Source organism: Bufo gargarizans, chromosome 3 (genome assembly GCF_014858855.1).
Source record: "Bufo gargarizans isolate SCDJY-AF-19 chromosome 3, ASM1485885v1, whole genome shotgun sequence".
Taxonomy (NCBI): Eukaryota; Metazoa; Chordata; class Amphibia; order Anura; family Bufonidae; genus Bufo; species Bufo gargarizans.
The window spans coordinates 526190607-526218032 of record NC_058082.1 but is presented as its reverse complement, the minus strand read 5'-3'; positions in this window follow the sequence as shown (position 1 = coordinate 526218032).

Here is a 27426-nt window from a genome sequence, read left to right as displayed (position 1 = left end):
CTCCCCCATATTGACAGCCCCCCATAGTTCCAGCTCCCCCCCCCATAGTGCCAGTCCCCACATATTGCTAGCTCCCCCATAGTGCCAGCCCCACCATAGTGCCAGCTCCACCATAGCCATAGTGACAGCTCCCCCATAGTGCCAGCCCCACATAGTGCCAGCCCCCCCATAGCCATAGTGACAGCTCCCCCATAGTGCCAGCTCACCAGCCCCCCCATAGTGCCAGCTCCTCTATAGTGCCAGCTCCCCCATAGCTATAGTGACAGCTTCCCCCGCAAACACACTACTTACCTCCATCAGCGATGCAGGCCTCTTCCGGCCTGTGCCCCTGCTGTGTGCTGCCCGACTCAGGCGGCGCGATGATAATGACGTCATCGCGCTGCCTGAGCCGGCCTCTGATAGGCTGCAGGCATTAGTGCCTGCAGCCTATCAGAAGAACAGGGGAGGGACACGCCTCTCCCTCCCCTGCCCCACAGCACAGGCATCTGTATCGCTGTCCTGAGGATGGCGATACAGATGAATATGGAGATGAGCGCTTCCACAATGGAAGCGCTCATCTCCACTGCCCACCGCTGCTGCTGCCTCCTGCAATTACATATAGGGCCGCACCGCCTGTGGTGACCGCCTGAGGAATAAAAAAAATATATATATTTGTTAAAGACGGCCCAGCGGCCGTCTTTTTAGGGCGGCGTGGGGGGAAATTACCTCCGTGCCCCCCGGCCCAGCCCACCCCTGCATGCCCCTTACCAGTTTAGTCACTCTACTCTGTACTTTTTCCATCTGTAGAGCATCCTTTGTATGGACTGGTGCCCAGCACTGAACTGCATATTCTAGAAGAGGCCGCACCAACGCATTGTAAAGTGGTAATATTACATCCCTGCCCCGCGAGTCCATGCCTCGTTTAAAGCATGACAATATCCTGGTGGCTGTTATTCAATCTACAAGTCAGCTTGTATTTTATGGACATCTTCCATAGACTGTACAGTTCTACACAGCTTAGTGTCATCTACAAAAATAGAAATTCTGCTATTAAACCCATCCTCAATATATTTAATAAATTAATTAAATAATAGAGGACCCAGCACTGAACCTTGGTGTACACCACTTATAACCCCGGACCATTCAGAATAGGGATCATTGACCACAACTCTCTCTCTCTGGACACAATCCTTCAGCCAGTTTTTAATCCAATTACAAACTATACTTTCTAAGCCTATAGACTTTACTTTACCTATTAAACATCTATGAGGGACAGTATCAAAAGCCTTTGCAAAGTCCAGAAACACTACATCCACAGCCGCCCCTCTGTCCAGACTACAACTCACCTCCTCATAAAAACAAATCAGGTTGGTCTGACAACTTCTGTCCTTGGTAAATCCATTTTGGTTATCACTTATAATATCATTTACATACTCCTATATATAGTCCCTTAAGAGCCCTTCAAACATTTTTCCCACAACAGAAGTTAACCACTTAAGGACCACAGGTTTATACTCCCCCTAGTGGCCAGGCCCTTTTTTACAAATCAGCACTTCACAACTTTAACGGTTTATTGCTCAGTCATGCAACTTGGCACCCAAATGAATTTTACCTCCTTTTCTTCTCACAAATACAGCTTTATTTTGGTGGTATTTGATTGCTGCTGAGAATTTTCGTTTTTCTGATATTAATCAAAATGGACCGCAATTTTCAAAAAAAAGGGCATTTTTAACTTTGTCTGGTTAAATTGTTCAAATATAATTACATTTCTATACAAGTTTGTGTCAGTATTTATTGTGCTACATGTCTTTGATAAAAAAAATCCAATAAGTGTATATTTATTGCTTTGCGCAAAAGTTATAGCGTTTACAAACTATGGTACAAAAATGTGAATTTCCGCATTTTGAAGCAGCTCTGACTTTCTGAGCACCTGTCATGTTTTTTGAGGTGCTAGAATGCCAGGATAGTATAAATACCCCCCGAATGACCCCATTTTAGAAAGAAGACACCCCAAAGTATTCGCGGAGGGGCATGGTGAGTTTATGTATGATTTTATTTCACCAGTTAGCGGAAAATAACACTTTCTGAGGGTAAAAAAATATATAGTTTCCATTTCTGCTAACTTCTGGGAAAAAAAAAAAAAATCTCCCACAGACTCACTATGCTCCTCAGTGAATACCTTGGGCTGTCTACTTTCCGAAATGGGGTCATTTGTGGGGTGTGTTTACTCTTCTGGCATTTTGGGCGGGGCTAAATTGTGAGCAACCCTGTAAAGCCTAAAGGTACTCGTTGGACTTTCGGCCCCTTTACACACCTAGGCTGCAAAAGAGTGTCACACATGTGGTATCGCCATACTCAGAAGTAGTAGGGCAATGTGTTTTGGTGTGTATTTTTACATATACCCATGCTGGGTGAGATAAATATCTCTGTAAATTGACAACTTTATATAAAAAAATGTTGAAAGTTGTCATTTACAGATATATTTCTCACACACAGTATGGGTATATGTAAAAAATACACCCCAAAACACATTGCCCTACTTCTCCTCAGTACGTCGATACCACATGTGTGACACTTTTTTGCAGCCTAGGTGCGCAAAGGGGCCGAAATTCCAATGAGCACCTTTAGGATTTCACACAACATTTTTTACACATTTGGATTCCAAACTTCTTATCACGCTTTAGGGCCCCTAAAATGCTAGGGCAGTATACATACCCCACAAGTGACCCCATTTTGGAAAGAAGACACCCCAAGGTATTCCGTGAGGGGCATGGTGAGTTCATAGAAGTTTTTTTTTTTTTGGGCACAAGTTAGCAGAAAATTATATATATATATATATATATATATATATATATTTTTTTTTTTTTTTTTTTTTTTTTCTTACAAAGTCTCATATTCCACTAACTGGTGACAAAAAATAAAATTTTACATGAACTCGCCATGCACTTCATGGAATACCTTGGGGTGTCTTCTTTCCAAAATGGGGTCACTTGTGGGGTGTTTGTACTGTCCTGGCATTTGAGGGTCTCCACAATCATTACATGTATGGCCAGCATTAGTAGTTTCTGCTATTCTCCTTAGGCCCCATGCACACGGCCGTGTTTCACGGCCGTGTGCGGGCCGTGGAACCGCGGCCTGGATCCCTCCTGAGAGCAGGAGCGCACGGCGTCACTGGTTGCTATGACGCCGTGCGCTCCCTGCTGCCGGCACAGTACAGTAATACACTGGTATGATCTATACCAGTGTATTACTGTATTGCGGCGGCAGCAGGGAGCGCACGGCGTCATAGCAACCAGTGACGCCGTGCGCTCCTGCTCTCAGCAGGGATCCAGGCCGCGGTTCCACGGCCCGCACACGGCCGTGAAACACGGCCGTGTGCATGGGGCCTTATATTGAGCATACGGTTAATGAGATTATTTTTTCCGTTCAGCCTCTGGGCTGAAAGAAAAAATGAACGGCACAGATTTCTTCATTCGCATTGATGTGGATGAAAAAATCTCTGCCCAAAAATGTGCAAAAAAAAATAAAAAATGAGGGGAAAGGCGTCTGCCAGGACATAGGAGCTCCGCCCAACATCCAAACCCACTCAGCTCGTATGCCCTGGCAAACCCTATTTCTCCATTCACATCAATCGATGTGGATGAATAAATCATTGCCAGATTTTTTTTTTTTTTAATAAAAAATGTTTGCCAAAGCATATGAACACCGCCCCTCAGCTCATAAGCCTCGGCAAAGGAGGAGAAATCTCATCTTGCAGCGCCGCATACACCGACTTTGTGTAATCTGACAGCAGCGCAATGCTTCTGTCAGAATGCACATCAGTGCTGCAGCTGGTTGATCGCTTGGTCACAACACAATAAATTTATTAACATCAACTTTTATTTAACGTTTGAAACAGAACATTAACTTTTTTGCTTATCTGTGTATTTTTTATTTTTTTTTTACCTTTAGAGGCCAAACCTCTCCTTCCTCATAGGACAATGTGCACATCGCAAATCACCCAGAGATGTGGCAAAGTACATTATGCACTTTGTCCCAGGTGAAAGAGGGTTTATAGCAGCTCTGTGTGAAAGGGCCCTAAGACACCTGTGTGCCTGTCCTGTGTCACGCAATCCCTATACTAATATTGTACCTGTGTGTGGTACTTGCGGAAAAACTTCCCTATGCATTAGGGCAGGCTGGTCAAGACAGTCAGGACAAAAAAAAGGTGGTGTCACACCTTATTCCAGCCCTGCTACAGACACAACATCTTTTTCTTGGGGAACGCTGAGTTGGGGTACCAGGATAGACACTCGGGAAGTGTCTGCCATGTAGCCGGCTAACTACATCAGGGACTTGGGGCACGGACCCTCCTGGATACAGGAGTTCCGAAATGATCTCTTCCTGGAATTTTAGGAAGGATCCCGTTCTCCCAGCCTTACTGTAGAGAACAAAACTATTATACAGAGCCAATTGAATTAAATAAACAGACACCGTCTTATACCAGCGTCTGGTGCGGCGGGACACTAAATAGGGAGCCAACATCTGGTCATTGAAGTCCACCCCTCTTATGTGAAGGTTATAGTCATGGACAGAGATGGGTTTCTCAATGACTCTAGTTGCCCTTTCAATTTGTACTATCGTGTCTGCGTGAATGGTGGACAGAAGGTAAACGTCTCTCTTGTCCCTCCACTTCACCGCAAGCAGTTCTTGGTCACACAAGGCAGCCCTCTCCCCCCATGCAAGTCGGGTATTAACGAGCCATTGGGGTAAGCCAATGGCTTATGGTTTATGAGGGGCCGAATTTTGTGGAGCCGGTCATAAGCAGGGTGGCCTCTTGGATGACAGGTTTTATTGTCAGTAAAATGCATAAAGCGCATAATGCCCTCAAAACGTGCCCTGGACATAGCAGCAGAGAACATGGTCATGTAATGTATTGGGTCTTTAGACCAATAGGACCGCAATAATTTTTTTTTAGTTAGACCCATGCTGAGGATAAGGCCCGAAAATAATTTAAATTCGGAAACTGTGACTGGTTTCCACCGGAAAGGCTGGGCATAGAAGCTTTCTGGATTGGCGGTTATAAACTGTGTGGCGTAGCGGTTGGTTTCTGCCACAACTAAGTTATAGAGATCCACGGTGAAGAACAGCTCAAAAAACTCGAGGGCTGATCCTAAATGAGCTGTCTCCACGTGAACTCCAGACTGGGCTGTGAAAGGGGGCAATACGGGTGCAGCGGAAGCAGGGGAGTGCCAATTTGGGTTTGCCAGCACCTCTGGGAGACTAAGGGCTCTACGGGGCTGTGAACGTGGTGGCTGCAACGAGGGGTTACTGCACGTGCCACCGTACCAGCTTGAACTGCCCTTCTGGTGCTTGCCACTTCACCAGGGAATACGGCAGTGCTGGTAGAAGGTCTAGGATGTGCTACGCTGCTGGTGTATGCCGCACCATAAAAAAGATCAGCGCTAGCACCACTCTGCTGAAAATGAGGCTCATCACGTGGGGTATGCAGAACACTGACATGGGATCGGGTACGCCTGACAATAGCAGGGACCTCAACCTCGTCATCTTCACTAACGGTTAGAGTGCCACTGCTGTCTACAGGTTCATATTCTGAACCACTGGATTCAGCGGGTGAGGCGTCCCCATCGCTTTCATCCATCACGGCCAGAATCCTGTAGGCCTCTTCAGCGGAATACCCCTTGTTTGACATTTTGGGCTAACTAAATTTAGGGGGTATTCCTCTGAGACTACCCAGGAAAAAAATCAAACCTGCCTAGTAAAAAGGAGTGCTTGTGAAGTAAAGCTGCGATCGCTAATAAAGATCCAGAAAGCTCAAAAGTGATCTTTATAGCGCCGCAGCGATTTTACGGTGTTTTTGCAGTGATCAGAAAAAAAAATATTCTGTCACTGCAGTGGGGCGGACTTAACGCAAGTGTGCGCACAAGATCAAGCCTGATCGGGTGAACACTGCGTTTTTTGTAGCGCTTAAGGTGAACCTAATGTACTTATATAGATCTGATTGCGATCAGTCTTGATCTCTTACAGATACTATATAGTACTAGTGCTGATTAGCGACAGCGATGACGCTAATCAGCGACTAATCAGTGACTGCGGTGCGGTGGGCTGGGTGCTAACTACCTAACAAGTAGCTAACTACCTGGCGGTGATGAGGGACCCTTACAGGGAGGTGATCAATGACAGAGGGGTGATCAGGGAGTCTAATATGGAGTGATCAGGGGTTAATAAGGGGTTAATAAGTGACAGGGGCGTGTGTAATGTGTGTGTGTGGTGATTGGTGCCACTTACAGAACTGCCTGTGTCCTCTGGTGGTCGATCCAAGCAAAAGGGACCACCAGAGGAGCAGGTAGCAGGTATATCAGGCGCTATTTACAAAATAGCGTCTGATATACCTCTTTCATTGATTATTTTTAAAATCTACAGCCTGCCAGCCAATGATCGCTGCCGGCAGGCTGAAGTTGAACTTGTGAACTGTGCGATCCTGTGAGCGCGCGTTCACAGGAACTCTCGGGTCTCACAAGATGACACCAATAGGCGTCACTGAGCCTGAGACTGCCGCCGCCCAGACGCCTATCAGCGTTACGTGTGTGGCAAGTGGTTAAACAAACTGGTCTATAATTTCCTGTGGAGAACCTAGATACTTTTTTGAATATGGGCACCACATTTGCCTTGCACCAATCACTTGTCACTGTACCAGTACCTAAATAATCTTTAAAAATTATAAACAGATGCAAAGCAATGACTGAACTGAACTCTTTACGCACTCTTGGGTGTAATCCATCTGGACCTTGAGCCTTGTTCACATTCACCTTATTTAACTTATCTTGGACCATATCTACAGTTAGCCAATTGAGTATATTACTGGATGTACTAGAAGCCCCAGCACTACAGATATCAGCTCCTTTCTCTTCTTTTGTATAAACAGAGCTAAACAACTTACTTAGTAACTCTGCCTTATCCTTAGTGACTAAACCCCCTTTACTATTGTTTAGGGTACCTACCTGATCAGGCCTTGGTTTTTTAGCATTTATAAATTTAAATAATTTTTGGGGATTTGTTTTGCTCTCTTTTGCCACCTGCTGTTCGTTTTGTATTTTTGTTAATTATGTCTTCTTTTTACAGATTTTATTAAGCCCTTTGTAAACTTCAGACGCTATAACTGACCCCTCAGATTTGTATTTTAAATGCCTTTTTTTGTCTTTTATTGCAACTCTTTACAGTAGCTGTAAGCCATGTGGGTTTAATTTTAGTCGCTTATATTTGTTACCTAAAGCAATACATTTTTAGTGCAATTACTCAAAGTGGATTTAAAGCTCTCCCATTTATCTTGAGTATTATTATACAGTAGCTGCTAGTAGTCTATACCCTGAAATGCTGCCCTCAACCAAGGGAAATTAGTCATTTTAAAATTCAGTATCTTTGCTCTGCCTAACAGAGTTTGCTTCTTATAGATTAGGGGGAATATAATTATATTGTGGTCACTATTACCTACTGTTTCTTGAACAGCAACATTTCCAACAAGCTCTGCATCATTAGAAATTACCAGATCCAATAGAGTATTGCCCCTAGTGGGAGCTTCTACCAACTTGCTGATACCCCTTTGCAGTTGAGGCAGAACCATAAGCCCAGTCAATGTCTGAGAAGTTAAAATCTCCCATTATGACCACTGTGCTAGCCTGTGCAGCCCACTCTATTTGGTTATACAGTCGTGTTTCTATCTCCTCCGTGACTTTAGGGGGTCTATAGATTACTCCAAGTATTATTTTTTTCAGTGTGTATATCCCTTTGAAATTCCACCCATAAGGTTTCCACATCCTCACCACACTTGTCTTCAGCTCACTCCTCACATACAGGCACACACCACCGCCTTTTCTTTTGACCCTGTCTTTCCTAAATAGTGTAAAACCCTCAATATTTACAGCCCAGTCATGCGAAGAGCCCAACCATGTCTCAGCTACACCAATTACATCTATGTGTTCTTCTAGCACCGTAGCCTCCATTTTGCTAGCTAGACTTCTGGGATTAGTGAAAATACATTTTAAATTACTATTACCTATAAAGTGAATATCTGGGATGTTTGGGTTACCTTGGTTGATGTTTGTATGTAACAGGTTTTTGTTACCAGCCCCCACTAAATCCCTACTGTCCCCTCATACAGGGAGTGCAGAATTATTAGGCAAGTTGTATTTTTGAGGATTAATTTTATTATTGAACAACAACCATGTTATCAATGAACCCAAAAACTCATCAATATCAAAGCTGAATATTTTTGGAAGTAGTTTTTAGTTTGTTTTTAGTTTTAGCTATTTTAGGGGGATATCTGTGTGTGCAGGTGACTATTACTGTGCATAATTATTAGGCAACTTAACAAAAAACAAATATATACCCATTTCAATTATTTATTTTTACCAGTGAAACCAATATAACATCTCAACATTCACAAATATACATTTCTGACATTCAAAAACAAAACAAAAACAAATCAGTGACCAATATAGCCACCTTTCTTTGCAAGGACACTCAAAAGCCTGCCATCCATGGATTCTGTCAGTGTTTTGATCTGTTCACCATCAACATTGCGTGCAGCAGCAACCACAGCCTCCCAGACACTGTTTAGAGAGGTGTACTGTTTTCCCTCCTTGTAAATCTCACATTTGATGATGGACCACAGGTTCTCAATGGGGTTCAGATCAGGTGAACAAGGAGGCCATGTCATTAGATTTTCTTCTTTTATACCCTTTCTTGCCAGCCACGCTGTGGAGTACTTGGACGCGTGTGATGGAGCATTGTCCTGCATGAAAATCATGTTTTTCTTGAAGGATGCAGACTTCTTCCTGTACCACTGCTTGAAGAAGGTGTCTTCCAGAAACTGGCAGTAGGACTGGGAGTTGAGCTTGACTCCATCCTCAACCCGAAAAGGCCCCACAAGCTCATCTTTGATGATACCAGCCCAAACCAGTACTCCACCTCCACCTTGCTGGCGTCTGAGTCGGACTGGAGCTCTCTGCCCTTTACCAATCCAGCCACGGGCCCATCCATCTGGCCCATCAAGACTCACTCTCATTTCATCAGTCCATAAAACCTTAGAAAAACCAGTCTTGAGATATTTCTTGGCCCAGTCTTGACGTTTCAGCTTGTGTGTCTTGTTCAGTGGTGGTCGTCTTTCAGCCTTTCTTACCTTGGCCATGTCTCTGAGTATTGCACACCTTGTGCTTTTGGGCACTCCAGTGATGTTGCAGCTCTGAAATATGGCCAAACTGGTGGCAAGTGGCATCTTGGCAGCTGCACGCTTGACTTTTCTCAGTTCATGGGCAGTTATTTTGCGCCTTGGTTTTTCCACACGCTTCTTGCGACCCTGTTGACTATTTTGAATGAAACGCTTGATTGTTCGATGATCACGCTTCAGAAGCTTTGCAATTTTAAGAGTGCTGCATCCCTCTGCAAGATATCTCACTATTTTTGACTTTTCTGAGCCTGTCAAGTCCTTCTTTTGACCCATTTTGCCAAAGGAAAGGAAGTTGCCTAATAATTATGCACACCTGATATAGGGTGTTGATGTCATTAGACCACACCCCTTCTCATTACAGAGATGCACATCACCTAATATGCTTAATTGGTAGTAGGCTTTCGAGCCTATACAGCTTGGAGTAAGACAACATGCATAAAGAGGATGATGTGGTCAAAATACTCATTTGCCTAATAATTCTGCACTCCCTGTATATGCCACTGTCTATCTACAATATTTACCCCCTTATTAGTATGATCCCCCACCCTCTCCCCAGATCATAGTTTAAAAGGTTCTCCAGTCATCTAACCATTTTTTTCCTCCAGAGCAGTTGCACCCTCCCCATTAAGGTGCAACGCTTACCTACTGTAGAGCCTGTAACCGACCGAGTCAGTCCAATTCTCCATGAACCCAAACCCTTCCTTCCTGCACCAGCTTTTGAACCACTTATTTAACTCACTAAGCTCTTGCTGTCTATCTGGTGATGCTCGTGACACTGGTAGTATTTCTGAAAACACTACCTTGGAGGTCCTGGACTTGAGCTTCTCTCCTAGTTCCCTAAAATCATTTTTAAGAACCTTCCATCTCACCCTGACTTTGTCATTGGTGCCAATGTGTACCATGACCGCCGGGCTTTCCCCAGCCCCATGCAGCAATCTGTCAATCCGATCCGCAATATGTCAAACTCGAGCATCCTTAAGACAACACACTGTTTGGCATTCACGGTCTCGGTGACAGATGACCCTGTCTGTCCTCCTAATAATAGAGTCCCTTACCACCATGGATAACCATGCTTTTAGAACCTCACTAGTCTAGCTAAAATTTACCAAGTTAATCTTGTCATCTAACATTTTAGCAATAGTTACATGGTAAACTATACAAATAAATCCTGACTTTTTATACTGAAGTTTAACATTTTTGCATTTATTGTATAACATTTTTTAATCATCCTGTACTGTCATATAGAGCATTAAAGTAAAAATATTGCAAACATAAAATATGAAGGTTGCTTAAGCAAGAATGTTTTGCAAAGTGCAAATTTAGTATGTGACATCCGAGACTGTAATACCTCTGGGGTAATGATTCTATTTAAAGCGATCTGTTTAATAAGGTGTTACTAATTTTGTCCCTTCTTAGCTTTTGGTATTGTATGTGAGTGAATAATTAATGCATGCATCATACAACTTGCAAAATCTGATACAGCAAATTATTTCAAGACAGCAGCTAAAGTAAAAAGGTATATCTGCAATTCTAATGCGTAAAACAAAGCAGTTTTATTTCAAGGGCAAGCTTTTACAATCGTTAGCAGAAAATCACATCTAAAATAGCTGCAAACAGATTATTGTAATAGGAAGTTAAGAGAGCTCTCTCATCCTTTAGGTTACAAATCTAAATTATTCTGGGATGATCATTGGAAGCTGAAAATAATTTAACTTGAGACCATAAATCTATCAAAAACTAGTAACTGGTTTTGAAGCCCCCAACATGTAATATAAAAATATATATAATAATAATACAGATAAAATAAGTACTTACATGTAAATAAAGACCATAATAAAGTCATAATAAGGGGGTTATGTCATTTATAAATGTTGGGCCTTCTGAGTTAATTGATGGAAATATGGTCCTGTTTAGGACCATCTTGTGTAATCCAGATGCGTGAGACACTAAAAACTGTTTCTTGTAATCTGCAGTAGCTAGCATGGATTACCTGCATAGTCCACTTATTTCTAAGGGATTTGTGTAGTACTTAGTTTTTTTTTTCCATGTGCAGACATGGCAAAGGAATTGGCAGGTTTCCACTTGCAGATTACAATTAAAGGGAAACTGTCAGCTCCAAAACACCCCCAAATAGTGTATAGTGTAAGTGGTGCAGAATCTCAATTACACATATCACAAAGGGGGACCCTATCTGGCTATAGATATATTAACAAAATGTGTAAATAAGCCAAAATAGGCTTAATACCAAACTTGACCCAGATAAAATAATTGGATATCAATAAAAGATAACAATTCTGCCCTAAACCCTTGAGGAAGCCAGTCTAGCCGGCGAAAACATGTCGGGGGCAGTTTCTAGGTTTGAATGTATCTGTTCACCAGTGTTCTCAGACATACACTATGAGTGCTATTTGTGTTAGCGCAGTGAACAACGGGCAGTTTCAATCTCTTAACCTAGCCAGTGAAGTAACTGTTTAGTGAAGTGTCAGTCGCAGTTGTGTTAACCAATAGGGAGAGTGCACATCCCTGCTGATTGCCATCAAACACCAATATGTGAGACATTGAACACAGAGAACAGTTTATTTTTAATTATTTTCTTTGCTTTGCTCACCATTGAGTTTTTAACATAAACAATTAAAAGTTATCTTTTATTGATATGCAATTATTTCATCTAGGTCAAGTTTGGTATTAAAGGGGGGCGGAGCTAGCGCCAACACAGCATGGACGTTTGAGGCTGCAGCTCTGTGATAGATATCACCACTGAAGCCCTCTATCATAAGCTGGCAGACCGATCATGGTGAAAATCAGAGGTCCCAGAACCGGAGACCAAGCCATACGAGACAGAGGAGCTCCCACCACCGGGGAGATGGATACATTTATCAAGAAATCAGCGGAACCTAAGATGGCGCCGACCCCGATTCGCGCCCCGCGCTCGAAACACTCAGAGCTGCTGGATCAAGCTGCGGGAGGGGAAGAAGACACCGATAGCCTCTCTATCTCACGTTCCTTCCTAAAAGAGATACTATCCTCCTCCCTGGCTTCTGCACTGGAACTCCTAAGCTCTGACCTAGCTGCTATTAAACAAGAAATATTGCAAGTGGGGGGCAGAGTTGAAGCACTAGAAGACACACACGAAGCCATCATTCGGCACCAAACAGAGGTCTCCCAGCGATTCCAATCCATACAGCACAAGATAAACTGCCTCTACAATTCCCTGGAGGATCAGGAAAATAGAGGTAGGCGCAAAAACTTGCGATTCCGTGGTGTCCCCGAATCAGTGGACACAGGAGATAACCCAAGCACTATGGTGCAAATATGCATGTCCCTACTAGGCCCATAAACAGCCCATGAGGTTATTTTAGAAAGAGCCCATCAAGCTCTAAGGCCTAAACCTCCTGCCTCAGCTACACCAAGGGACATTATATGCAAATTCCTCAGCTTTCCAGTTAAAGAGTGTGTTATTTTCAAAGCCCGACAATCCGGCAAAGTGTTCTGGGATGGACACAACATCCAAATCTATCAAGATCTAGCCCAATCCACCCTGGACAAAAGAAGAGCTCTGAAACCACTGACAAATTGGCTCAGAGATCACAAGATTCTTTACAGATGGTCCTTCCCATTCAGCTTGTCATATATGAGGGATGCAGACTCTCCTTATCCAATTATGCTGATTTAGACTCAATCTAAAACCATCTCCAGATAGAGCCCCTCAAGATAGAAAATTGGGACCCCATCCAGGACTTGTCCAATCTTCCTGACGTACCCCAACCAGGCATCTGGGAACGCCAACGTACCCCCAAGCGTCAAAAGAGCCCAAAGAAGCCTAGAAGAACAACACCTAGAAGACTCCCTATGGATAATTGCAAATATCCTCAAAGGTCTCTCTCATGTCCGCCAGATTTTAGCCATCTGGTGATTACAAATGTTTTTTCTCTCCCCCAAGTCTATTTTAGGCACTCCCATGCCTATATTCCTACTAGTAATGTTGTTACTGTTCTCTATTAGTTATAATGTTATTCCTTTCCTTTTATGGATTTGCAGATCTTCTATCTCTCCCCAGGGGGAAAAAGCATTATTTGTCTCTTCGGGCTGTGTGGAGCGTGACGAATCAGTGCCTCTTGTGGGGAGGGGCGATGGGGTGGCATCACTCAGTCTAGAAAATACCATGGCTGAATTACAAATTACCTCATATAATTTAAAAGGCTTTAATGCCCCATCCAAGCGATGCCAAATCTTCTCCAAATTAAAAAGAGGGGTCGTCCTCCTTCAAGAGACACATTTTAGATTCAACCACTATCCAAACCTCTAACTCATCCGCTTCTAGAGGGGTCAGCGTGGGCTTCAGTAAAAGTACCCCCTTCATTTACTTGAATCATATCCAGGATCCTGAGGGCAGGTACATAATCATAAAAGGTAACATTGCTAACCAAATATACACGTTTACTAATGTATATGTTCCAAACATCATCCAAACTTCCTGGCTCCATAATATTCTCCAAACGATTGACCATTTCAGGGAAGGAGTGACCGTAATGGGAGGTGACTTCAACCTCACATTGACCCCTCCAGTGGACTCTTCTTCCCAAAAATCTGCTATCTCAAACAAGGCTCTAAGCAAATTGAGAAGATCTCTCCATGACCGGTGTTTGGTTGACGTCTGGAGAACCTTACATCCTAGCACTAAGGATTATACATTTTATTCCAATGCACACGGCTCATACCAGCGCTTGGATTATCTACTGGTATCCTCTGAACACATTCAGTTGTGCTCCAAGGCCCAAATTGGTTCTATCAGCCTGTCTGACCATGCCCCTGTCTGGGTCTCTATTCTCACCCCTAACAGACCCATGAGAACGTTCAACTGGAAACTTAACAAACAACTTATCCAAGCCCCAGAAAATAAGGAGAAGGTCCTTAACTGGTTGAGAGATTTTTTTTCATCCAACAACACCCCTGATATCCATCCACACACCCTATGGGACACCCATAAGGCTTATTTACATGGTCAACTTATAAGCTTAAGCTCATATATAAAAAAAATAAGACTTACCCGTATTGATTCCCTTCTGAAAGACATCAGGGATATTGAGGCCCTACATAAAAGGTCTCTTCTAGACTCCCATTTAACAAAACTTGCGCTTCTTAGAGCTCACCTAAAAAACCTATTAAACACACAGTCTGCTAAATACTTCCTACACGCACAATATAAATACTTTGCCCATGGAGACAAGGTGTCCAAAAAAAAGAACGTCCCAAAACTTCATTTGCAAAATTCACAGTGATGAAGGTAATATGCTCACTAATACACAAGAAATATCCCAAAGGTTTATGACGTTCTATCGCTCCCTATACAACCTACCTCCCCAAAAAGAAAATAATTTGAGTTCCACACACCAAGATTCAATAGACCTTTTCTTCCGATCTATTAAAATACCCCAACTCAATGAAGTCCATAAAAATGCCCTAAGATCTACATGACAAGAGTCTATGTGATGTACATCCTTAATGTTGTTATGTCGTTTTGTGATTATCATATGTTACCAAAGCAACTCTTTTCTTGACTGGAGATTACTCCTTAATAATCGAATTGTTACAATTGTAGCAGATACATATTTTTCAATAAAGCTTTAAAAAAAAAAGTTTGGTATTAAGCCTGTTTTGGCTTATTTACACTTTTTGAGTCTCAATTACATAATATTTTTCACCATTTACACCTTAAACATCACATCAGATGGATAACCGTTTCACCGCCTACAAACCCAACACACGTTGAAAAACTGGTACTATCACAATTACCACCGACTAAGAAAATTTATAATATTTATGCCGTTTTGGTCAAGCCCAAGATTTTTATTTTTGTTTGAAATTGTGAAGTGGGTCTAGACAGCTCCTTATCTGCAAAGAATATCACACAGTCACTGTCTATAATATACAAAATCTCTAGATGTGTGATGATACCGGAAAACTTTTACAAAGTTCTCACCTGCTGGTATTATACCCGGCAGAGATTTAGTGTATTTTTTTTCGAAAGTATCCCAGTCTGTTGACTATGTGACTCCTCTATAGGTACTTCTGTGCACATCTGGTGGTAGTGTTCCCTTGTAATCCTATTTTGGAAAAAAAATTGTGAGGGGATCTCCCAGGTCTGTAGCGCTTTGATTATCCCCTCATCACAGATATATTTCTTCACTTTAACAACATTTAAAAACTACATATTGTATTTTCTTTTGATATCAACAAAATATTATTTTAAAATAAAATAGTTCAGTAGTTTGTGCCCCCCTGTGCATATGTGGTATGTATAAGAGTGTATCAAAGTATCAAAGGCGTAGATCCTGCAATGATGAACCATGAAATGATGAGCCCTATGTAAAACATCCCTCTCCATAGGTAGGAGCTTTGCAAAGATTAAAGTGAGTCTCTCATTATAGTGTTGCCAACCAGGAAAAGGGGGCTTCTGTGTATGACATTCCATGCATGGATCTTTTAAAGGTGGCCATACACATTAGATAGAAGTTGGTTGATGGTTGAATAGTAGTTGAACAAATCTGGTGAACTTTTGTTTCACAGACACAGCCATACTTGCTCTGATTTCACATGAACCAGCACAAGGTCCACAGTCCTGTTACATAGCACATAAGCTGCACAGCCACTTACATACAGACTCCTTGTATTTGTTGTAATCAGATCTGCTTCTCACTTTCCATTCTGTAGAAAGTCCATTATTTGTAGACACAATAGATATGTCTGCTGATAACGTCAGTGCAGCGATCTACAGTCAGAACCATGGTGTTATAAGTCGGATATAGATCTCATTACTGACGCTTTCACTACCTGCACTCTCTTCTGATTACAGTATTGTGTGTAGTCCGCACAGTGAGCGGTCACTTTTCCCACACAGATTAGGACAGTGTGATGACACATAATGCTATGTACACATAGAAATTTACAGGGGGGGGATTATCTAACTTCTGTAAAAGTAGAACAGGTTTGTGTATGGCCACCTTTAATGTGGGGATATAGGAGGATTTTTTTAAATTATTTTTTATTATTATTATTATTTTTTACTTTTTTTGGACCCAGAACCACTTTGTTCTTGAAAATCTATTGGGTCTGATGGCTTACAATACACTGCAGTACACTGTATAGTGTACTTCAGTGTATTGAACTCACACTAAACCTGATCAGGCTCTTGACTTTACCAGGGAAGGGGGTGGAGGAAGGAGAGGGCAATGTGACAGGTCGGTCGGTAGGTGGATGTGACGGTGCCAGTAGGTAGGTGGGTCAGTCGGTTGGTAGGTGGATGTGACGGGGTCCCTCTTACCTCCTTGGTACTCAGATTCCCCCGCATATATTTGCTGGCACAGAACCATACGGATCCGAGGAGGAGCAGAGCAGCCCGGGGCCCAGTGGGGCCCCATTACTGGGCCTGAGGGTCGGGAGCTTAGGACGGAGGAGGCCGGGACGAAGACACCCGGTCACCTGGACGGGATGCGGAATCTTCCGGTGATGGAGACACTGGATCCAGGGCTGTCACTGGATCTGAGAGCGGGGAGAGCGCGGGCGGGTGCAGAGGGTCTTAGGGTGCACAGAGGATCTCAGGGATCACAGAGGATCTTAGGGAGCACAGAGGATCTCATGGTGCGCACAGCATCTTGGGGGGGGGGGGATGTGTGCACTCCTGTGTGCACACAGGAGTAGTTACAGAACATCAGTCAGATGACAGATTCTCTGTAAACTCACTGAGAGCAGCCTGCTGTGCATAGGAAGCACAGCAGGCTGTAGAACAAAAACAAAAATCTATACACAGCATATTATGGGGTTGTGCTCTAGTAGACAGGGTAAGCGGACGCAGTACAGAGGCAAAAGTCAAGTTCTTAATGCAAAACTTCAGTGTTTTATTCACACTTGAGGCATATGCACAAAATAATGTGTTACTTTGTAGTCTTGTTGTTCACTTCGCACACAATGGAAAGTGCATCTTGGTGTTACTTCGCACGAAGTGGAAAGTTCATATAAGACAAGGGGGCCTGTATCCTCGACCCATGGGTCTCAGCCCTCCAACCTGGCACCAAGCCTCAGATACCAACACATAGATCCTGCTGCTGAGCCCAGCTGCCTATTTAAGGACAGCCAGGTGCTGGCAAAAACCCAGAACGGCAATTAAAATGCAGTCCGGTATTTGACCTCACCTGGCTGCAAATCAGCCCAGCAGAACACGCTGGGAGGAAAACGCCTGTTTTCCCAAACCATTACCCTCACTGTGTCACAATATATAAAGAAGGACGTATGTATATATGTATGTTCCACTCAAAAACGCAACCATCCCATTTCAACAAAACTTGGTATAGACACCCCTTGCTACCTGGAAAGAAATCTTGTCGGAGTCACAGCTCTCTAGGACGTACCGTTCCTGAGATATTCCCAAAAAGTCTTTCTCTTCATTTCTGCCATACACATGGTCTCATGTTCCTTATCAGCCAATATAAGCTTGCAGGTCTTTAGTCTCCACATACACACAGTTTTACTCCAGGTTTCCATAACAACCCAATCATTTTTCTTCATTGCTGTAGGTCATCTTTAGGCTAGGGATACATGACAACATGTGTCGAGCGACAATAAGTAACATTACACATAGGGCACAACTACACTGCTACATGTGTCGCCCAACATTGATGTCGCGTGACAATGATAGTCTATGGTGTTTCACTTCCACATGTGACACTCTGCGAGTGCGACGTGTCAGTCGCAGAAAAATCCATCTTGGATGGAATTTTTGAAACTGTCGTGTCACAGTATGTCACATGTTGCAGTGTGACACCATAGCTTATCATTATAAAAATTGTTGAGACAAAATGTTGCGTGACACATGTCGTCGTGTAGTCCTAGCAATAAAGGGGCAGGGCACTGTGGAGGTCACTGTTAAAGAGGCGTTCACTGTGGAGGTTTCTGTTAAGGGGGCAGGCCGCTGTGAAAGTCACTGTTAAAGGGGATGACACTGTGGAGTTCACTGTTAAGGGGTCACTATTAACTCCTTAAGGACCAGGCTCATTTTCAACTTAAGAACCAGGCAATTTTTTGAAAATCTGACCAGTTTCACTTTATGTGGTGATAACTTTAAACCGCTTTGACTTATCCAGGCCATATTTATTGCCCAGATTCTGTAGTTTGCAGAAACACCCCATATGTGGCTGTAAACTACTGTACGGGCACACGGTAGGGTGTAGAGGGAAAGGTGCGTTGTGTGGTTTTTGGAAGGCAGATTTTGCTGGACTGGATTATTTACATCATGTCCCAATTGAAGCCCACCTGATGCACCCCTAGAGTAGAAACTCCATAAAAGTGACCCCATTTTGGAAACTACGGGATAAGGTGGCAGTTTTTTTGGGACTATTTTTAGGGTACATACGATTTTTGGTTGCTCTATATTACATTTTTTTGAGACAAGGTTACAAAAAATAGAAATTCAGAAATGTATACTCCATTTGCCATAAACTTGAGGAACACCTAAAAGGTTAATAAAGTTTGTAAAATCAGTTTTGAATACCTTCAGGGGTTTAGTTTCTTAGATGGGGGTCACTATTATGGAGTTTCTACTCTAGGGCTGCATCAGGGGTTCTTCAAATGAGACATAGTGCCCAAAAAAAATACCATCAAAATCTGCCTTCCAGAAACCATACAGCATTCCTTTCCTTCTGTGCTCTGCCGTTTGGTCATAAAGCAGTTTACGACCACATATGGGGTGTTTCTGTAAACTGCAGAATCAGAGCCATAATTATAGAGTTTTGTTTGGCTGTTAATCCTTGCTTTGTTACTGGAAAAAAACGGTTTAAAATGGAAAATTTGCTAAAAAAAATTGCTGTTTTGGCATCATTTTTATTATTATTTTTTCACTGTGTTCATCTGAGGGGGTTAGGTCATAGGGTATTTTCATAGAGATTCTTACGGATGCAGCAATACCTAATATGTCAACTTTTTATTTATTTATCTAGGTTTTACACTATATTATCCTTTTATAAACAAAACAAAAAAAGTTTTTTTTTTTTCATTTTTAGCCGATTATCTTAGATAGGGGGTCATTTTTTGCAGGATGAGAGGACGGTTTTATTGGCACTATTTTGAGGGGCATATGACTATTTGATTGCTTGCTAAAACACCTTTTGTGATGTAAGGTGAAAAGAAAATACCCTTTTTTGCACAGTTTTTATTTTATTTTTCATCTGATGGGTTAGGTCATGGGGTATTTTTATAGAACAGATTCTTATGGACATGGAAATGCCAAATATGTCAACTTTTTTATTTATTTTCATTTTACTAAATAATATTAAAAAAAATATTTTTAGTTTTAGTGTCTCAAGTCTGAGAACCATTGCTTTTTTTTTCTGATTGTCAGTGGTTAAATGGAATAAAAATTGGGGAAGGGGATTATAAATTTAGTATTCCATGGAAGTGTGGTACTCCCTGAAGCAACCGTCAATGCAGAGGCTTGGATGATCGGGGCATGTGTCACACTGAGTGGTGGTGTCCTTCCGTATTCCCCACCTGTTACACACTCTGCACTTTTTTCTGGTCCGTCCCTTCTTTCCAGTATGGGGGACCACACCTTGTCCCGGAGCACTGGCAACACAGGGAAATTCCTGCAGTTCTTTGAGGCAGTCCTCAAAGCCCTGATATTTTCTGACTGGGAAAGAGCAGGCTGGAGTACCTCTGGAACTGGAGGCGCCTGGATCCGGGTGCTAAAGTTCAATAAAAAAATAAATAATAATTTTTCCCTAACTCTCCCTCACTATCCCTGCCTAATCTACTTCTCCCTACCTCTCCCAAAAACACTGATGTGTGCCTGATTGCACAAAAAAACTCCTCTTCTCTCTCTCCTGCTCCATGGACCTGCATGAGCGGGGAGAGGAGCTCCAGCCATTCATAACTGCCGCTCAGCCTGTTCACCTGCCCAGCCGACCAATCAGTAGCGATCCTGAGAGGTGGCGTGACCGCCGCCTCTCAGGATCGCAGGATGGTGATTGGTGGCGTATTATCACACCACCGATCACTGTCCTATTCCGGGATAGCGGGCCACCAGATCTGAATTGACCTGCGGTCTGCTGCGATCGCTGACACGGGGGATTCACAGGACCCTTCTGGGCATTGTACCAAGGTGCCTGCTCAATGATCAGCAGCGGTGATCGGAAATACACAGGGCGGCTGTGAAGGTCAAAATTTAGGGGATGGGCTGCTGTGGAAGTCCTATTTTAAAGTGGCGAGGCACTGTGGGGGGATCAGTGTTAAGGGGTGGGGTACTGTGGAGTTCACGGTTAAAGAGGCGGGGTGCTGCTATGGGGGATACTGTAAATATCTTTTAACGACACACAAATATTAAATTAAATAGATGAAATATACCCGTGCAAAGCCGGGTCTTTCTGCTAGTAAATAAATAAACACAACCAATTGGAGAAATTATCTCCACAAAATAAATTAATTAGTGTAAAAAAAAAGTTTTTTACAAAGGTGTCCATATCCTTTAAGTTTCTCAGTCATATTTGCAGCTATTCAGTCCACTTTAATTTTGCACCACAACAATGTGGTAAACAATGTGGTAAACAATGGTGCTTACAGAGTGGTTCACATTATAGAGCCTATGTACTATACTTGTCCTAGTAAGACCACAACTTTAGGCCTCATGCACATGACCGTTGTGTGCATCCGTGGCCGTTGTGCCGTTTTCCGTTTTTTTTTTTTTCAATGGGTCAGTGGAAAAATCGGAAAATGCACCGTTTTGCAGCCGAGACCGTGATCCGTGTATCCTGTCCGTCAAAAAAATAAGACCTGTCCTATTTTTTTGACGGACAACGGTTCACGTACCCATTCAAGTCAATGGGTCCGTGAAAGAACACAGATGCACACAAGATTGGCATCCGTGTCCGTGATCCGTGGCCGTAGGTTACTTTCATACAGATGGATCCAAAGATCCGTCTGCATAAAAGCTTTTTCCAGATCTAAGTTTTCACTTCGTGAAAACTCATATCCGACAGTATATTCTAACACAGAGGCGTTCCCATGGTGATGGGGACGCTTCTAGTTAGAATACACTACAAACTGTGTAAAAGACTGCCCCCTGCTGCCTGGCAGCACCCGATCTCTTACGGGGGCCGTGATCAGCACAATTAACCCCTCCCCCCTCCCCAGTTTGAATATCATTGGTGGCCAGTGCGGCCCCCCTCCCTCCCTCTATTGTAATAATTCGTTGGTGGCACAGTGTGCGCCCCCCCCGCCCCCCCTTCCTCCCTTCCTCCCTGTATTGTAATAATTTGTTGGTGGCACAGTGTGCACCCCCCATCGGCCCCCCCTTCCTCCCTGTCTTGTAATAATTATTCGTTGGTGGCACAGTGTGCGCCCCCATCGGCCCCCCCCTTCCTCCCTGTATTGTAATAATTATTCGTTGGTGGCACAGTGTGCACCCCCCATCGCCCCCCCCCCTTCCTCCCTGTATTGTAATAATTATTTGTTGGTGGCACAGTGTGGAGGAAGTGGGGGGGGGGGGGCGGGGGGGGGCACACAGTGCCACCAACGAATTATTACAATAGAGGGAGGGAGGGGGGGCGCACTGGCCACCAATGATATTCAAACTGGGGGGGGGGTCTGCCCCCTGCTGCCTGGCAGCCCTGATCTCTTACAGGGGGATATGATAGTACAATTAACCCCTTCAGGTGCGGCACCTGAGGGGTTAATTGTGCTGATCACGGCCCCCTGTAAGAGATCGGGTGCTGCCAGGCAGCAGGGGGCAGTCATGTACACAGTTTGTAGTATATTCTAACTAGAAGCGTCCCCATGTTAGAATATACTGTCGGAAATGAGTTTTCACGATGTAACTCATATCCGACAGTATATTCTAACATAGAGGCGTTCCCATGGTGATGGGGACGCTTCAAGTTAAAATATACCATCGGATTGGAGAAAACTCCGATCAGATGGTATAAAAGGGACTCCAGACTTTACATTGAAAGTCAATGGGGACGGATCCGTTTGAAATGGCACCATATTGTGTCAACGTCAAACGGATCCGTCCCCATTGACTTGCATTGTAATTCAGGACGGATCCGTTTGGCTCCGCACGGCCAGGCGGACACCAAAACGACTTTTTTTTCATGTCCGTGGATCCTCCAAAAATCAAGGAAGACCCACGGACGAAAAAACGGTCAAGGATCACGGACCTACGGACCCCGTTTTTGCGGACCGTGAAAAAATACTGTCGTGTGCATGAGGCCTTAAGGAGATAGTAGGGGTCTGGGTGATCAATCATTACAGATTGCATGTTTGATTGTAATCATAGGAGGCATTCTCTCCTACTCTTTTACAACCTATTCTGTAACTTCAGTTGTATGTTTATGTTATTACTTTGTGTTATTGCACTTGAAGTAATAGTAATAATAATTGTAAAGGTTAATATATATATATATATATATATATATATATATATATATATATATATATTAAAGATGTACTTGCTCATATAGCCTGTTCTCATGAGATTTACCACATCTCACAAAAACAGCTTGTCTTTTGCCTGGTCGTAAAGCGATTGGATAGTGTCACAGCCAGGGAGAAGAAGATTCCCACTGAGAAGAGCAGAGGTCTCCTACTCTCAGTACCACATCTTAGTAATTTACATAGTAGCTAGACATGAGAACAGAGCGAGGAGCTTTACAGCCCAATGGAGGGTCCAATTTTTTTTTATTTTAATTGTGCAATGACATCTTCTCCAGGCGGACTGCAGTATAAGGTATTAATTTTAGAAAAAAATCCATTGACAATTCCTCTTTAAACCAAAGTAAAGGATATTTATTTTTAGAATCTGTTTTTATTTTGTGACTGTATTGGCTGTGCTGCTGTTAAAAGTGGTAAGCGTTATTGGACCATAGGTACAATATTTATTGACTTCTGAGGGAGAGTCTTGTAGACATCTGTGATGTGTGTACAGTGTATATTCTGTATGGTGTGATCCTATGTTATCTGGACAGAGGTGTTGCCTGTTATTATAGTAGTGCCTGTGATAATGAGACGACTGCTGAAAAGTGATCTGTAAAAGAGCAGAACAATATCAGTCTATGATTACGTTTAGTGGTCAGTGTGAAAACTTCAAGATTTTTGGATTTTAAATAGCGACTTGGAAAATGAAAAATAATCACAAAATAAAATAAAAAATGCTTATTATTAAAACTTAACATTAACACATTTTGTGTTGACACATTCTGTTTTAAGGGAGTCACCAGTGACCTTGCTATTCAGCTATTTGCATAGACTCAAAGCTTTAGTTCATCTGATTAAAGCACTGTCTTACTTTTGTTGATTTGAGGCTCTATTCCTAAGATATTCTTTTTCCAAAAATGCAAATTAGGTTGGTTGCAACAAGGGTGTTACTATTGCTTTCAGTGCACCCAGACACAGAGAGGAAAACATTTATTTATCCTTAAGGTCCAAACAAGTTATGTCTCTATGGGGTTAAAAAGCACTACAGTTACCTGAGTTGTGCGGCAAGAATATTTAATTCAGACATTAATTCAAAATCTATGGTTAAAAAAAAAAAAAAAAAATGACTTTTTTGTTTGGGAGGTTTTTTTCCAATTTTAATTTGACTTTGAGTGGTTGAAGGGGTTTTCCAGGATCCTGATATTGATGACCTATCAACAATGCAACAGCACTTTGCAAACACAAATAATAAAGTAAATACAATCGTGCCATAGTCACTATAGAAAATGTAGAATGCTAATGCTACGTTATAAATGTGAGATTCTTTGCAAATACATTTTGTACAAAATGATTTGGGCCTGTCCTCAAGCGTCAAGCAGATCTATCTTCAGGATAGGTTATTAATATCCAGTCGGGAGAAAGTCTGACAACCGACACCCCACTGATCAGCTTTTCCTTGTAGCAGACAGCTCCATTCAAAGTTAGTGGCTGTTCTGGGTTACTGCAGCACAGTTACCATTGAAGTTAATGGAAGCAGAGCGGTAGCAACCTGGCAAGGCCACTGCACTTTTAACAGAGGTGTACTTCCAGTTCCAGTCAAAGTGCTAGTTCCGGTGCCAGAGGCTGTGGTGAACAACTGATTGATGGGACGCTTGGTTTCATAAGGTTAAGTTTTCACACCAGTATTTTAACCAAGACAACTATGTCTTTCCAAAAGAAATCACATCGAGTAATGATGTTATTTGAAATTTATACTTTACAAAAGCAGTAAACAGTGCAAAAAGCAGAGCAACTAGAGCATAAAATTAATATGCATTGAATGGCAGGGAGAAGATGATCAGTTGATATGCTCTTCCATAAAGTTTACATGCATAATTTAAATAAATCTGTTCAGCCATTCAGGGATGCACACTTTATAGAGTCCTTTTTATTGTGAAATCATGAAATTTATGTGTACAAGTAATAATGTATTTTTTCGTCACAGATGAATAATTCTTAATTCAAAGTGCTGCACCTTTGGAAGTGAAATTTATAGCTCTGAAACTTTTGTCATTAAAAAGCTATTCTAATTGTACTGCTGTTATGGCAAATTGCACAGCATTTCTAATGTAAAAAAATATTAATTACGTATCATGGTGGGAAAGATTCATGGTATTCCTATCATAATGAGTCTTGTAGTGATTACAGCGTGCTAGATTTAATGCACAATACGCTGCAGATAGGCTTAATAGTACACATAATTAATAATCAAGAGAGGTATACATACTTGTCTTTCAGTGCTTTGTTCAGAAAGAAAAAAAGGGATATAGGAAAACAAGTTGAGCACTATAATTGAAATGAAATGAACTTGAAAATTGATTATAGTCATTTGTGGGAATAAGACTGTCTGGTTGGCCAAAACTTGCAAAAATGAAAAAAAAATATATGAAAAAGAATATATAGTGCATATTTCCAAAATCTCCAATTGCTACTGTTGTTTATATATAACATATAATATCAATTCCATCAAGTCAAATTCAAATTAGGATCTGTGGTGGCTCCTGGGTAAAACATGCTGGAAAATTCACCTATTTTGGAAGGAGTAAAACAACCTAATACTTCATAAACTTTGGTTGGTACATAGTTGGTGAGGTTGCAAAAAGACACAGGTCCATCAAGTCCAAACTATCATCCTACAGTGTTGATCCAGAGTAAGTTAAAAAAAAAAAAAAAACACCCTATGAGGCGATCCCAGATACAAATTGCCCCATATTAAGGGGGAAAAATTCCTTCCAAACCCCCAAATCCTTGGATCAACTCCTCATCTCAGGTAACTTAGTATCTATAACCTGCAATATCTTACCATTCATGAAAGACCCATTTCTGAATCATCTTGAGTCTTGATCTGCCCCCCCCCCCCCCCCCTGGTATAGATGCACCACTGTATATTGGGTTGAGCACTTCCTGCTTTTTAATACCACACCAATCTGTTGTTTGTATATTGAATTTTTGGGAGGTGTAAAAACACCTAGTCTGAATGTGCCTTTATTTCCATCTACAGGCAGCATTCTGGTGCACATGTGAGGCCCGAGCTATATCAGCCAGTCTTGGGTGGGGCTCAGAGCTCTCTCTCTCCTCCCATTGTACGCATGGTCACATGCTGGATGTTACTGGGAGATTGCTGTGAGTCAGACCTTGCACGCCTGTAATTCACCCACTGGCTCCTGGTATTGCCCATACGGCACATGTAGGTTTAGCGTTAGATCCCAAGCTACTTGAGAAACCTTGGCGCGGTGCTTGGGCTCAGACATGTCCTCCAAGTAGGATATGTTGGCTAATCTCTCAATTTTACACCAGTATGAGGGTTAGTAAGAGCGCAAGAGTGCACCTGTCTTTGTTATTGTTATATTAAGAGGCCTTTCCACCCTGATATGCAGACTCAAAAGTAAAAATAAGAAGGATCCGGAATATGGTGAGGGTGGGTCCACTAGTCTTATGGTAATGAATCTCTTGAATACTGTGCTAACTAGGAGTCGGATGGAGGTTTTAAGTCTAGGCTTGAATTTCTGCCCTAGTGATAATTTTATGATTTTATTATAGTGAAGGGCCTTCATCTCTTTGGTCACAAACTGGTTTTTAAAAATGTTTTTAATAAAGAGTCTGATGAACGAGATACCTTGGATTCCACGCAAGAACAAGCAGCAGTGGAAACAGCACACAGCATCAAATAGTGAGTATCCAAATTTGCTTCTTCCCAGATCCAAAAAGTTCCCACAGCTATCGCAACATCCAGAAATTGATCTGTTCACTAAATTAGTATTGGAGGAAATGTCAAATATGCCAAAGGGCAAACGGAGAGACAATCTTAGTCATGAACAGAGGACAGCACTCCAACAACCACAAAGGATGAAGCATGTAGTTTTTAAACCATCGGATAAAGGTGGGAACGTGGTAATGTGGCCAGTTAAAATGTATGAAAGGAAAGCCTTCCACCAATTGAGGGATTCTGAATGTTATAAAAAACTGACATTCAATCCTCTCTCCAGATTTAAAGCTGAACTTATGAAGATTCTTACAGAGGCAAAGGAAGATGGTGTCCTGAATGAACAACAGGTCTCAGGGCTGGTGGTTGAGGAACCAACAATATCCACCCTGTACCTGCTCCTGAAAATACACAAGAATTTGAACAATCCGCCAGGTAGGCCCATTGTATCTGGGGTGGGGAATATAGTGGGACCTTTATGTCAACTAATTGACTTTTATTTGAAGCCTCTTTTAGAAACTCTTCCATCTTATACACGGGACAGTCTTGATCTCTTAGGAAAGATAGATGAAATTCACATTCAATCTGATACGTTATTAATGACATGCAATGTGGAGTCCTTATACACATCTATCAGACATGAAGATGGTATTTTGACAGTATTGAAGTTTTTAGCGATGAGCGACTTGAACATCAAATTAAGCGAGTTTTGGGTAAAAACTACCAGATTTGCTTTAATGCATACTTTTTTTATATTCAAGTAGACTTTCTATCTGCAATTGCAAGGGACCGCAATGGGGGAGGCCTTTGTGCAGTCCTATGCAAATCTCTTTTTGGGACAGTAGGAGAGAGAAATCTTTATGACTAACCCTGTCCAAGGAATTGAGAAAGTCAATTTTTGGACTAGATATATTGATGTTGTTTTGTTCTTTTGGCAGGGTTCTGTCCAGGAACTTGAAGATTTAATCTCTGAACTTAACACAAATCCATACAATAAAATTGACTTATCAATGGAGCGATA